Source organism: Crotalus tigris, unplaced genomic scaffold (genome assembly GCF_016545835.1).
Source record: "Crotalus tigris isolate CLP2741 ecotype Arizona unplaced genomic scaffold, ASM1654583v1 scf7180000018058.1502924, whole genome shotgun sequence".
Lineage (NCBI taxonomy): Eukaryota > Metazoa > Chordata > Lepidosauria > Squamata > Viperidae > Crotalus > Crotalus tigris.
This window is the reverse complement of record NW_024096801.1, coordinates 638390-650990: the sequence shown is the minus strand read 5'-3', so window position 1 is coordinate 650990 and position 12601 is coordinate 638390. Positions and strand designations below refer to the sequence as shown.

The 12601-nt window shown below is 40.5% G+C and overlaps 1 protein-coding gene across 1 annotated transcript in view; it reads right to left on the bottom strand.

Annotated features, from left to right (window-relative positions):
• Positions 1 to 6183, bottom strand: part of LOC120309767 (zinc finger protein 268-like) — a 31045-nt gene extending 24862 nt beyond the window's left edge. The window contains exon 1 of the mRNA XM_039347310.1: positions 6157 to 6183. The gene's annotated coding sequence lies outside the window, so the exon portion shown is untranslated. The remainder of the gene's footprint in view (positions 1 to 6156) is intronic.
• Positions 6184 to 12601: the final 6418 nt, after the last annotated feature.

Sequence of the window (12601 nt, the reverse complement as noted above, 5' to 3'; positions counted from 1 at the left end):
CGCGCTGTAAAAAGGGGTTTCACTGGGCAAACCAGTGTCGCTCCAACCCTATGCCCGCTGATTCCCAGAAACCGGGAAACTAGAGCTGGGGCATTCAGCTAGCCCCGCCTCAAAGGCTGAATCTTATCATTTTGTCCTGGTGGCCTCTGAGACAATAACCACAGGCTTATCCGGGCTGTCATATTTTTTGCCAATCCGGCCGTCTGTCCCTTTTCCCCCTGATTGTGACACCCCTCTGTTAGTGTTTCCTCACCGTGACTTTATTATGCAGGGAGTAACGGCTATGCCATTTTTGAAAGACCCACCTGACTTTACATCAGTCGCTTTGGCATTTACCCCTAACACTCCCATGACTGTGCTCGAGGGAACAGTAGTGGCAACTGCTGTCCCTGTGCCCCAACAACCACAAGTTTTGGCAATTGAGCAAGAAATTCAAAAGTTCCGCCCCTCTATGGCCTTTCAAGTCAATGGACGCTCCTTTTTTGGTATTCTAGATACCGGAGCTGACGTATCGGTCATAAGAGAGGAGGAGTGGCCCTCTGAGTGGCAGACCGACAGCGCACCGTCGGTTCGGGGAGTGGGAGGAGTCCAGCACGCACGTGTGAGCAAACACTGGCTTTCTGTGACCTCGGAAGAAACATCAGTCACTGCCCACATTAAACCTGTCATTCTTCCGCTTCATATTAATCTATGGGGTCGGGACTTGATGAGTCAGTTCAATGCAAAATTAATTTTGGATTAAGATGTCTCAGTTAATAAAGTTAAACCTCTTGACTGACACCCCAGTTTGGGTGGATCAGTGGTCTTTAACCAAAGAAAAATTAACCGCTCTGGTGCAATTGGTAGATCAACAATTAGAGTTAAAACGCATTGAACCCTCATTGAGTCCTTATAATACTCCGGTGTTTGTCATAAAGAAAAAATCTGGAAAATGGAGAATTTTGAACGATCTAAGAGTTATCAATAAGATCATTCGCCCCATGGGGGCGCTCCAATGTGGTTTACCTAATCCTAATTTGATACCAAAAGACTATGACCTTATGGTTATAGATCTAAAAGATGCATTTTTCTCTATTCCACTACACCCAGAGGACAAACACTTATTTGCCTTTACTGTGCCTGAAATGAATAACTCCAAGCCCACGGCCAGATATCAATGGACTGTCTTGCCTCAAGGGATGCTAAACAGTCCTATAATGTGTCAATATGTTGTCAATCAGGTTTTAAGACCATATCGGGACAAGTTTCCTCATTTTAAAATTTACCATTATATGGATGATATTTTAATGGCAGCTTCAGGGCCCTCAGGTACGGTCTCAGCAACCTTGCCTGTTCTAACCTCCATTTTTCAAATGGGTTTTTTATTTCACCTGAAATAATTCAGCTTAAACACCCCTTTCTGTACTTGGGCCACAAGCTTTTGGCCTCACACGCCGAGCCTCAGCTGTCTAAGTTATGTCTTCCGCCATGCCCAACCTTAGTCCAACTTCAACAATATTTAGGATCAATTAATTGGGCCCGTCCCTATATGGGACTAACCACCTCTCAATTGGCTCCATTGTTCTCTGCTCTTACGCAGGGAAAAAATCCAGGAGATAAGATCGTGTTAACTCAACAACAACTTAAAACTTGTGACATCATTCAGCATGCATTGTCAAAAGTATGGGTCGATCGTGTTCAGCCCGATATGCCTTTTTCTATGTTAATTTTTAACACCGTTGACCTTCCTACGGCAGCTTTGGCTCAGATCGTGTCTAATATAAAAATGATGATTGTAGAATGGATCCACTTATCTCACACCCCAAAGAACACCATTTCACAGAAACATACGCTCTTTGCTCAGCTTATAACAAAATCTCGCTTTAGGACAAAGGCTTTAGGGGGTGTTGAACCGTCCTTTTTATATATCCCTTGTTCGCTAACAGCTTGGGAAAGTTTGTTGGCCAACTATGAATCTTTGCAGCAAGCACTTGCTGATTGGCCAGGAGAAGTGTCTTGTCATCCACCATCAGATCCTCGCATTTTTTTATTAAAAACAGTCCCATTTAAATGGCAATCTCCTTGTGCTTCTTTCCCTTTAATAGAAGCAATAACGGTGTTTGCTGACGGCAGCAAGACTCATGGAGCCTGTGCTTGGAAAGAGGAGGGGAAGTGGCGTACAAAAATCACCCCTCCACAGACGTCAGCTCAGCGCTCTGAGCTAGTGACGACTACCATGGCATTTTTTCATTTTAAAAATCAACCCTTTAATCTGATCCTGGACAGTTTATATGTTACCCAAATTGTCAAAACCATTTTTGACTCTTATTTGGCACCGAATGTCTCTATGGATCTATTAACATTATTTTTGGACTTGCAACATCTCGTAAACGATCGGAAGCACCCATTTTTTGTTGCCCATATTCGTAGCCATCAGCCCTTTCCAGGCCCACTCCAAGAAGGCAATGATGTTGCCGATACTGCCGCCTCACAAACACCTCTTAATATGCCACTCACCTTTTTAACCCCCTGGGAAAGTCATTCCTATTTCCATCAGAATAAGAAAGCATTAATCAAAAAATTTAATCTTTCAGCTGCTGAAGCTGCTGCCATCGTTCAGCAATGTCCAACCTGTAGCAAGCAAGCACACTCAATATCACTTGGAGTAAATCCTCGTGGCTTGGAGAGCTGTCAAATTTGGCAAATGGATGTTACTCAATATCCTCCCTTTGCCCCGTGGAAACATCTTCATGTTTCTATTGATACATATTCTGGCTTCATTATGGCTTCCCCCCAGAGGGGTGAGGCCACTAAACATGTTATCAATCACTGTATTCAGTCATTTGCATTGCTGGGACGCCCCAAAGAACTTAAGACAGACAACGGACCTGCTTATATTAGCTCTGCTTTTGCAGAATTCTGTACAAAATGGTCCATTGTTCATAAGTTTGGCATTCCATATAATAGCCAAGGTCAAGCCTTGGTTGAGCGAGCAAATCAAACATTAAAAACAGCTCTCAATCGCTATTTAAATGAAAAGGGGAAAATCGCACCTGGCCTACCAGCAGTGCAAAACATCCTTAACTTGTGCCTTTATACATTGAACTTTTTAAATCTGACGGGCGATCCATCATCAACAGCTGCCTCTTGTCATTTTTCAACAGTCCCTCCCCCTACTTCAAGACCTCCAGTTTACTATCGACGGCTTCCAGACCCCACGTGGAAAGGTCCTACAGAGCTTATTACCTGGGGGAGAGGCTACGCTGCGATAGATGATCATGGCAAAATCATTTGGACTCCAGCTCGCTGTGTTCGCCCTTATTTGGTTCAATCTCCACCATCCTAACCAGACATCAGACAACCATGGACCCTGGGCCCACAACTCTTTTATGAAAGATGTGCAGAATATTTCTCATCTTTTGAACAAGACTGAGTGTTGGATGTGCATGCATATTCCAACCCTGGAGGAGGGGGGACTTTTTATGCATGCGGTGCCTTTTAATACAACTGGTTGGAAACAATTTCCCTGGTCTAGAGGGACCCTTTCCAATGCTATGGTGAATTATACGGTATACACAATAGGAAGCAGAATCCAGGAAAAGGCAGCGTTTTGTTGGGAATATAAGAACACCGCTAAAAACTCTGTTTTGGTAGGCAGATACCCATATTGTGACATCACATTTCAACTTTCAAACAACATGACTAGACCACATCCCTTTAAGAAAATTCCTCTTTTTGAATCCCTTGATGATTTTTCTGAATATATGTGTACCTATCAAATAACCGGATGCTCGCTATCAACAGGATGTCACCCCAGCAACACAGACACGATGTCCACACTCTTCCTTTGCAGTATTGTAAGAGCCATTGTTCGCCAAACTGTGCAAAGCTCCAGCATGACTACAAATATATTAAGTAACGTCTGGATGCTTTGTGGCCGGCGGGCATATCAACGTATACCTCCACGGTGGTCCGGCCGTTGTACGTTGGGCTTTCTTGCTCCCTCAGTTTTTGTGTCAGATCAGCCACCTTCAGGCCGTTTGCGCAATCGAAGAGATCTAGAAAATGGCCTGGGAGGACCCGGCAGTACAGGAACGCAAGTTGCACGATCTATATTTCCATCTCTGGGGGTAGCCATGAATTACAGAGACATCTATGCATTAAATAACTGGACTAGGCACATGTTCAACGCTACCATTCAGACTACCAAATTGTTAAACAAGGAAGTGGCAGAAATACGAGAGATTGTTCTGCAAAATCGTTATGCTTTAGACATTATCCTTGCCTCGAAAGGAGGAGTATGTGCCTTAATCCATTCTCATTGTTGTGTTTATATCTCTGATTATAAAGCCAATATCACAGGTACCATTGAGCATATGGAAGACATGGTTCGTCATAATCCGTTACAATCCGACGGATCTGGCGCAATAAACATTTGGGATGCCCTATGGTCTTGGCTACCCGACGGAACCTGGCTGCGATCATTGGTTTCTGGTATTATAACTATTGTGGTTATTTTAGTTTTGATATGTTGTTGTATTCAATGTTTGCCCTCTTTGTTTATGATGTTTAAAAATTTTCCCTCAGGAACTGTCACCCATCAACAGATCAATTTAGTAACTACACCTATCACTGCAGTTCAGCTACTCCTGCTAACCAAACCGGCCTTCACCTTGCCAAGCGACACTGAGGATGACTTCGTATAAAGCGCTCCCTCCTTATTTTTAAATAAAACAGAAAAGGAGGAGATGTTGGAGTTATTGGATTATCTGGCCTGCTAGGCTGAGTCATCAGCTGCAGTAGGCCAAGGTATAAGGAAGTCGGAAGTAAAAAAGGTTGGGAGAATACCAAGAAGTGCCGTGCGGTGCAAAGGAAGGTGTTTGGTGCTTTGTTGGTGCCGGGTGTAACAGCTGTATAGGGGCGTGAGCAAAACAAAGCTGTAGCACGTGTAATATGCTAATATGCTGTGTTATAACAAATGTGGTTGGTGTAAGGTGGTCACCAGGTGCATATAAACCCGCCTTCTGGTAACACAATAAAAGGGATGCTTCGGCTTTGTTCGAGGCTCCCATCCCGAGGAAACCACGTGTTTGTGTCTGTTCTTCTACACTCATGGGAGACCCGCTGGGCGCGTGAAAACCCACACTAATTCTGTAGATATGTAGTTATTTCTTATATAGAGAGAAGCTCTGCCTCCTCTTTTATTTGGTCTGTTTCTTTTAAACAATTGAAATCCCTCTAGCTGAGTGTTCCATTTGTGGGTTTTATCCCACCATGTTTCTATAATGACAACTATATCATATTTGCCCTCATTCTTTATGACTGACACCTATGCATTAGTCCACTTTGTGTGACACTCACTATTAAAAGTTTGATTTTGCTTGATAGCAAGGTTGATATTCTTGTCCACACACATCTATGTTACTTGCACTGCTAACTCTGTAATTTTTGATTGCCAGGTACAGGGATGTTCTGTATCAATTAACTCACTGTCCCTTGTTTAAATATTCCTCCAGTGCTCCTTGTATTTACCAAGATATTTCCTCTTTGGAATGAGGAGGGGGTGTCCTGCCTGCTGGGTCCTGCCCCAAGCTCTGGAAAATCATTCTGCAATATGTTGTAAATGAATTTGTGTTCTAAATGGGTTTTATCTATCTATCCTTTTCCTGAAAAATGTGTGTCTATCTACAAGAGCCTTTTGAAGTTCAAGTCTGCTTGTTTGGGAAAATAATTTTCTTAAGTTACTTTTCTTATCCTATCACTAATTGGTGAAGCTACTATGAAACTTTTCTGAAACAAATAAGCATTTTCCAATCTCTAAAATAATGTGATCTATTTTAGAATAAATGTTAAAGGCAGATTTTGTTTGCCTGTTTCTTTGACCATTGCAATATTGATGCCTTTTCAAACTGCCTGCAAGCTACGCCTTCCAATTCTTTTCTTGCCCTTTGTTCTCCATACCTTTTGTCTGTCTCTCCTGGGAGAGTCCACCCAGAAAGTGGGGGAGACCTTGTTCTTGTATCTTTCAGCCCTGCAATCCTCCCCCAAACCTTTGGAAGCAGAACACACAGACCCAGATGCAGCCTTCATCCATTTGAGCCATGGAATTGGGTTTTGAATCCAGCCCCACTAAAAAGCCACCATGCAATCTGAGTGGAACATCTTCCCAAGTCCTACCATTCCCCAGATGCCTGTGAGATCTGCAGAAGGAAGGAGTTCTGGAGCCACTGGTGCCATGTGAAGCCTCAGAAGAGAAAATTAAGACTGTGGAGGGAGGGTGGAAACTCATTGTAAACTTTTCTTTCTTGCCCTATTTGTATTGTAACAAGCCAGCTGAATGTATTAATGGAGAGATGGCATTTGGGAATAGTTGGCAGAACAAATACTGAATACCTTGGACTTCTATCTGGTGGGAGGGAAAATTTATCCAGAATGTTTGTATTGCCTGTTTTGTAGAAATAGCTGTATATGCACACACACACCATTCAGAATCACATTGAGTCTATCCCCTCCACTTACCTTTAGTAAAGTTCCCCCTAGGCTGATGTTTTGCTCTATTGCACCAAAGCTTTGCAAGCACAACTTCCTGAAAATTCCAAGGGGGATGGAACTAGGCCCCCTCAGGTGATTTGCAATTCTTATGCCCTGACTAAGAAAGCAACAGGAAAGGGATCCCAAACCTCAGCCCTGAATATCTTGCACTGTTGGGCTCAGATTGGGATTCCTAGAGCTCATTATGTGCAATTTAAAGAAAAGAATTAATAGCCTGGCATATTGGCTAGCCTCAATTGGACACTACAAACCTGGATGCACTGAACTAAGAGCTAAGGCAGGAAACAACCCTTGAAAATGGGCGGCCAGTGGACATGTACTAAGGAAAACCATGGCTGTGAAGAATTTTGGAAGGTATGCAAACCTGACTGGAAGCTAAAAGTGACATCCAACATTTGAAAATGATTGGCACAATATATTGGATACTATAAATTTCTTTTCCACTTAACAAAATTTTCCCCCTGACTTTTAGAACTTTATGGATGCAAGCTCCCCTTTTGGGAGCCACTAAAGGGATCTTCTTCTGCTACCTCCATTAATGTCTTATTTTTTTTGGCTTACAGTTTAAAAGCTTGCCTACCAAGTATCCCGAACCAGATCAATTTAATGTTGTGCCAATAAGTGTGACATTTTCACACTTAAGGCACAAAGCGGGGATTGAGGGAAGCTAGCCCAGAGAAGGAAATATTAAAAGGGCATAAAAATATATTTTTCCTCAAAAGGATTTTTTTTTAAACCAAACCTGGCCCCAAATCTATCTCCCTGCCCCAAGCAAGAGCTAGCCCCATACAAATGCAGATGTAAAACCATCAGAAAGTTGAAGCCAGAGCAATCAAGAAGACAAAGAGAAAATCTGCATGCCCCACCCAAACTCTAGGAGTCATGAGCCCCATCACCTGGGAAGCAGGATATGATAATAGGATTAAACCACAGATATCAAGGCCTAGAAAAACACTCACAAATAGCCTCAAGGTTCATGCCACAGGAACAGGAAATTATTCCAAATAAGGCTTAGAGGGGTATAAAGACCTACTGCCCATGTGCTCAACTCCTCTTTCCTCTCCTCTGCTCTTTCTTACAAGGACCATCTTTCTGCTTCTTCAATAAACTGTAACCTTCTTCCCAAAGCAGTCACCATGTTGCTTATTTATCTCCGGCTTGGATGAACCAGGATGAAGACTTACTTCTGACAATTTGGCACCCCAGAATGGGACTCCAAGCTAACCTCTCCAATGGACTAAGACTGGTAAGCCCCATCTTGCCGGCAGCAGACACCCTTGTGTCTGTGGATGGGTTTCCCAGGCCTTGCCCATGTGGAGCCAGGGTAATAAAGGGAGTTTTGAGAGTTTGAGCTCAAGGGCTGCTTTGGAAAGAAAGTGAAGGTGAGTACCTCTAAATTTTAAGTTTAAAGCCCAGGGGAACAAAGAAATGTGTGTATTTCTGTTTGTGTGAGTAAAAAGACTTTTTTTCCCCAATCACAGTTGGATTTTGCCAATCTGGTCTTTCCTAGCCACAGAAAGGATCTGTTTAATTGGCAGAACCTGGAAAGCATGGGGGTTTGGTCAGAGCACAGAACCTTTTGTTAGGGAAAAGGGAAAGGCTGTGTGAAAATGAAATGGAATGAGTGAATGAAAGAATTGGATTTGGGCAACTAGCTGGTAAGGCCCTGTAAGCAAAGCAAAGCAAAGTTAGGAAATTAAGCCTCGGGCTAGGAGTGGCCACTTACCTCTGAAAGCAAGCAGAGGTCCTCATGGACATCGGAGGTCGGCAAAACAGTGGTGTGAAGCCGACCGGTCAGAGAGTAACCCGTACCTTCTGAGGGGAAACCATAAGTGTCTGTACAGACCCCTTTTTGGTCTGAAAACGTGGCAGATCCCTCAAGGAGCCCACATACTCTGAGAGGGATCCAGAGTGCTCCGTGAGTCCCCTTTTTGGACCCACAAAACCGTGGTGGAAGGAGGAAGTCTCACAAGGAGGCCTAGTGTAGTGCCCTTTAGCGTTAGAGGAAAATCCCGTTATAGAAGCATGGGAGGTTCCAATTCAAGGGCTGAGATAGGTTCTGCAGTTGAGAGCTTGCTTGAAGCCTGGGACAAGAATCAGTTACCTGTCCAGGCTCGTATGAAAAAGAGATAGGTAAAGAAACTATATGTAAAAAAAAAACACTTTGCTTAGGGCTTTGATAGGAAACCAATTTGGCTAAATAAAAGTACTTTAAGGGAAAATAAGAAATAGTGATTCTCTTTTTTCTCTCTCTCTTCTCTATGCAACCACGTGGTATATTTAAAATGTGTGCCTTCCCTAACTTGAGTTATCTGAAATTTATGGTGGGAATGACTAGAATGTGTAAAACTAAGACTTGTTTACTTTTCTGTTCTCTTGTCTTTGTGTATATATGTTTGTCAAAGTCTGTGTGTGAGAGGTAAATGTGACTGTTAACTGTTTCAAATCCAAAGAAAAAGGAATTTTAAATTGTGCTAGAAATTCTGCTTAAAATAAGCCACAAAAAGGAAATACCTCACTCTGTTTGTCTGGCCAACAAACAGTGAAGAAAAAAAATGTGTTTGTTTGTTTTCCTTTTTCTCTCTGTGTACTCTTATGAACAGCCTAAAGATAGCAGGAAGGAATGTTTTAAGTTCATCTGCTAGAAAGATTTCACTCTTGCATTTAATAATATATAATAAAGTTGGAAGGGACCTTGGAGGCCATCTAGTCCAACCCCCTGCTCAGGCAGGAAACCCTATACGAACTTTATCAAATGCCTTACTGAAGTCCAAGAAAATTATATCCACAGCATTCCTCTAGTCCACTAATTTTGTAACTGGTCAAAGAATGCAGTAAGATGTGTCTAGCATGATCTATTTTTATAAACCCATGTTGGCTTTTAGTAATGACTTTGTTTGCCTCTAGGTGTTTGCGGATTCTTGTTTGATTATCTTTTCCAGAATCTTCCCAGGTATTGGCTGATAGGTCTGTTGTTTCCTAGATTTATTTTTATTTTTGAAGAGGGGAACTACATCAGCTCTTTTCCAGTCCTCTGGTAGTTCCCTAGTGCTCCAGGGTCTTTGAAAAATAGAGTTCAGTGGTTCTGAGATCACATCTGCCAGGGACAGGGATGTTCTGTATCAATTAACTCACTGTCCCTTGTTTAAATATTCCTCCAGTTCTCCTTGTATTTGCCAAGATATTTCCTTTTTGGAATGAGGAATGCCTGCTGGGTCCTGCCCCATGGTCATGCAACCAAAATTCAGATGTTTGGCAACTGGTTTATATTTATGTTATAAGGTGAAACCTTAACAATTATAGCTTCACATTTGGCATCTGGAAAGGGAATTACAGTGCTAATAACTTTTTAAGATACAGCTTAATTGCAGTTTGAGCATAGTTCTTCTAGAGATGTTGGCTCCAATGTAAATCCCATCAAGTTTCACTCCAAATAAAGGATTGCAGACTTAGTGAATTCTCCAGTTGTACTAAGATTTCATTTGATTGGGATAGCATACATGTAATTTGTGTATAATTGTCGTGGTTTGGAAAATGTACCTTATGACTAGTTCTAGATCAGAGCTGCAAAAAAATCCTGCAGAATCTTCTACAGTGGTACCTTGGTACTCAACTTTGAAACTCATCGAATTTGGTACCAAGCACATTTTCATAAGAACATTTTGTTCCAGTAGTTGTTGTTCGTTGGTACTCAACGTGCAAGCTAGAACTTGTTGGTGATGGTTGCCTTGTGACGTGCTATCCTTTCGGCTATCCAGTCGAAACCAAGGGTGACACATTAGTCACATGGTAGCTCTTGTCTTATGTACATCCTCTTGCTGTCTTGTGTGGTCATTTTGTTTATTTTTATGCTTTTTTCTCCTCATCAGTACGGGTAAAGTGAAGTTTTTATTTTGTTTAATCTAAGTATTTATTAATTTGTATGTTTATTTCTCATGTAAAGTGATGATATACAATCCTATCTATTTACATATTGCCTTAAAAATGTACATTGTCTTTCGTTTGGGAATGCATTAAATGTATTTACATTATTCTTTATGGGAAAAGATTGTTTGGTACTCATTGTTTTTCGAACTCATCATGCCTCCCAGAACCAATTACCAACGAGCACCAAGTTAGCGCTGGATATCCCTTTGCTGCATTTAGTGGTTGCCTGGATTTTTGCTAGCCACATGTGGCAACTCTGTTTGTGACTTAGCTCAGTGCGATCATTGAAACAACTTGTGATTTTGTTAGTAAAATATGGTTTAATGTATTAAGTGAGCCAAATGAGTTTCTATGACCAGTTTTTCAATGTTTTTAGTTAGACGTTAATATAATTAAAAACATTGCCTCTAAGCCCACACAGAGTGCAGCATATTGTAATTTTAAAAAATGTGTTCTGTGCTTACAGAACCAGAATTGGAAAAGGATTCTTGCTTTAAGGACCTAGGTTTATTTATGTTTGATTTCTTATCAAAAAGATTATTAGAAGAATTTAGTAATTCAACATTAAAAAATAATATCCCTTTGAATCAAGCTTCAGCTGTCCTCACACAGCTTTCTTGGTGATGGAATGGGACCAAGCAATTTGTCATTCCCTTTCCAATGTAATTTACAGCCCTTCTATAAATACTAAATGCTGGTTTCATTTGTCCCAGTCACTTACCTCCATCATGGATACCTCTGCAAATTTTGTGCTTGTTTGTGTGGTTTACAGGAAAAAGGTTTAAAAGGGGGAGGATTAAAAAAAAAAACCTTACATTTTTTTCCCAACCCAAAAGAATATGGGGGAAAAATTAAAAGTAAATGGGGTTGGGACATTTTCCATCCATCTCTCCTCTGAAAACTGAACAGAATTGGGTCATATTTGGTCTGAATAAAAAAGGACCAAATGCTGTGAACTCTCAAGCTTCCTCCTTCCGTTATATATTCAAGATGGACAGTGTTTAATATTCATATATGTATATGTAGGGGTGTAGGTCTATACATATATTGTGTATAGTATATATATTTGCATATAGAATGTTTAGGTGTGTGTCATGTATGTGTTCACTTTGAGAGCAGGCAACGAAATTTCATTTTTGATGTGTGTCGTGCCCACAGTAAAAAATGACAATAAAAGTTATCTGTATATGCTATTATACTCTTGGAGGAAAGATAGTATCTAAATCTAGAAAATACAATACATAAATAAAATACTTTTTAACACGATATGCACTTTTCATCACCACTTCCCTTGGTCATTCACCGTTTTCCCTTATTCCCCCCTTTAAAAGAGCACATATTGGCAATGTGTATGTTAGCAGAATGTGTAAAGACTGCATGCATTGTCACAATATGCCAATTGGGTGCTAACCTTAATTAGTTGGATGAATGTGTATATTTTTGTGACTTACTGTGTGAACAAAGCCTGTTTAATGTGTGAATCTAAAAAATGAATTAAGCAACAGGTTAAATGTATTATCTAATCAGAGCCATTTACTTTTGTCAGGCTACTTTGGGTTAAAATAGAGTACAAAATTAATATATTTCTATATGTCTGAGGAATCAGGATGTAGAAGCCATTACTTTGTTTTTATGTTGTCCTATTTCACTTCTAAATGAAAAGAATCAGGCTACCAGAGTTCAACAGTTAGCAGTTATTATTTAATAAGTTTAAGTCTTAAAAATACTATTAGAATTTATTGAGAACTTTATATATTTTGGCAGAAGTAATTTATTGTAGATTAGTTAATCTTTGGCACCTATTTCCAGCTATATTATGTCGGTAGTGTAATAATATAATAATAGATTTTTTCCATCAATGTTTTATATACATGAATAGCTGCTTTGATTTAAGCTTGCAATTTTTTTAGTTCTTTGCAAATTTTATTTGTTTTATTTCTGTCTACTTTGCCTTGAGAGTATAAGACAGAGCACAAATTATTTTAGGGTACAAATGAGAGATTCAAAGAAAGAATAAAATTATCATGAAATTCACATATTTAGATTGTCAATTCCTAGGTTCTGGTGCACATATTGAGTTTTGCAAAACTTGGTTATACTTTTTTTTCACCTGGTTTCTAGGATTAGAATCTTATTTTTTCTA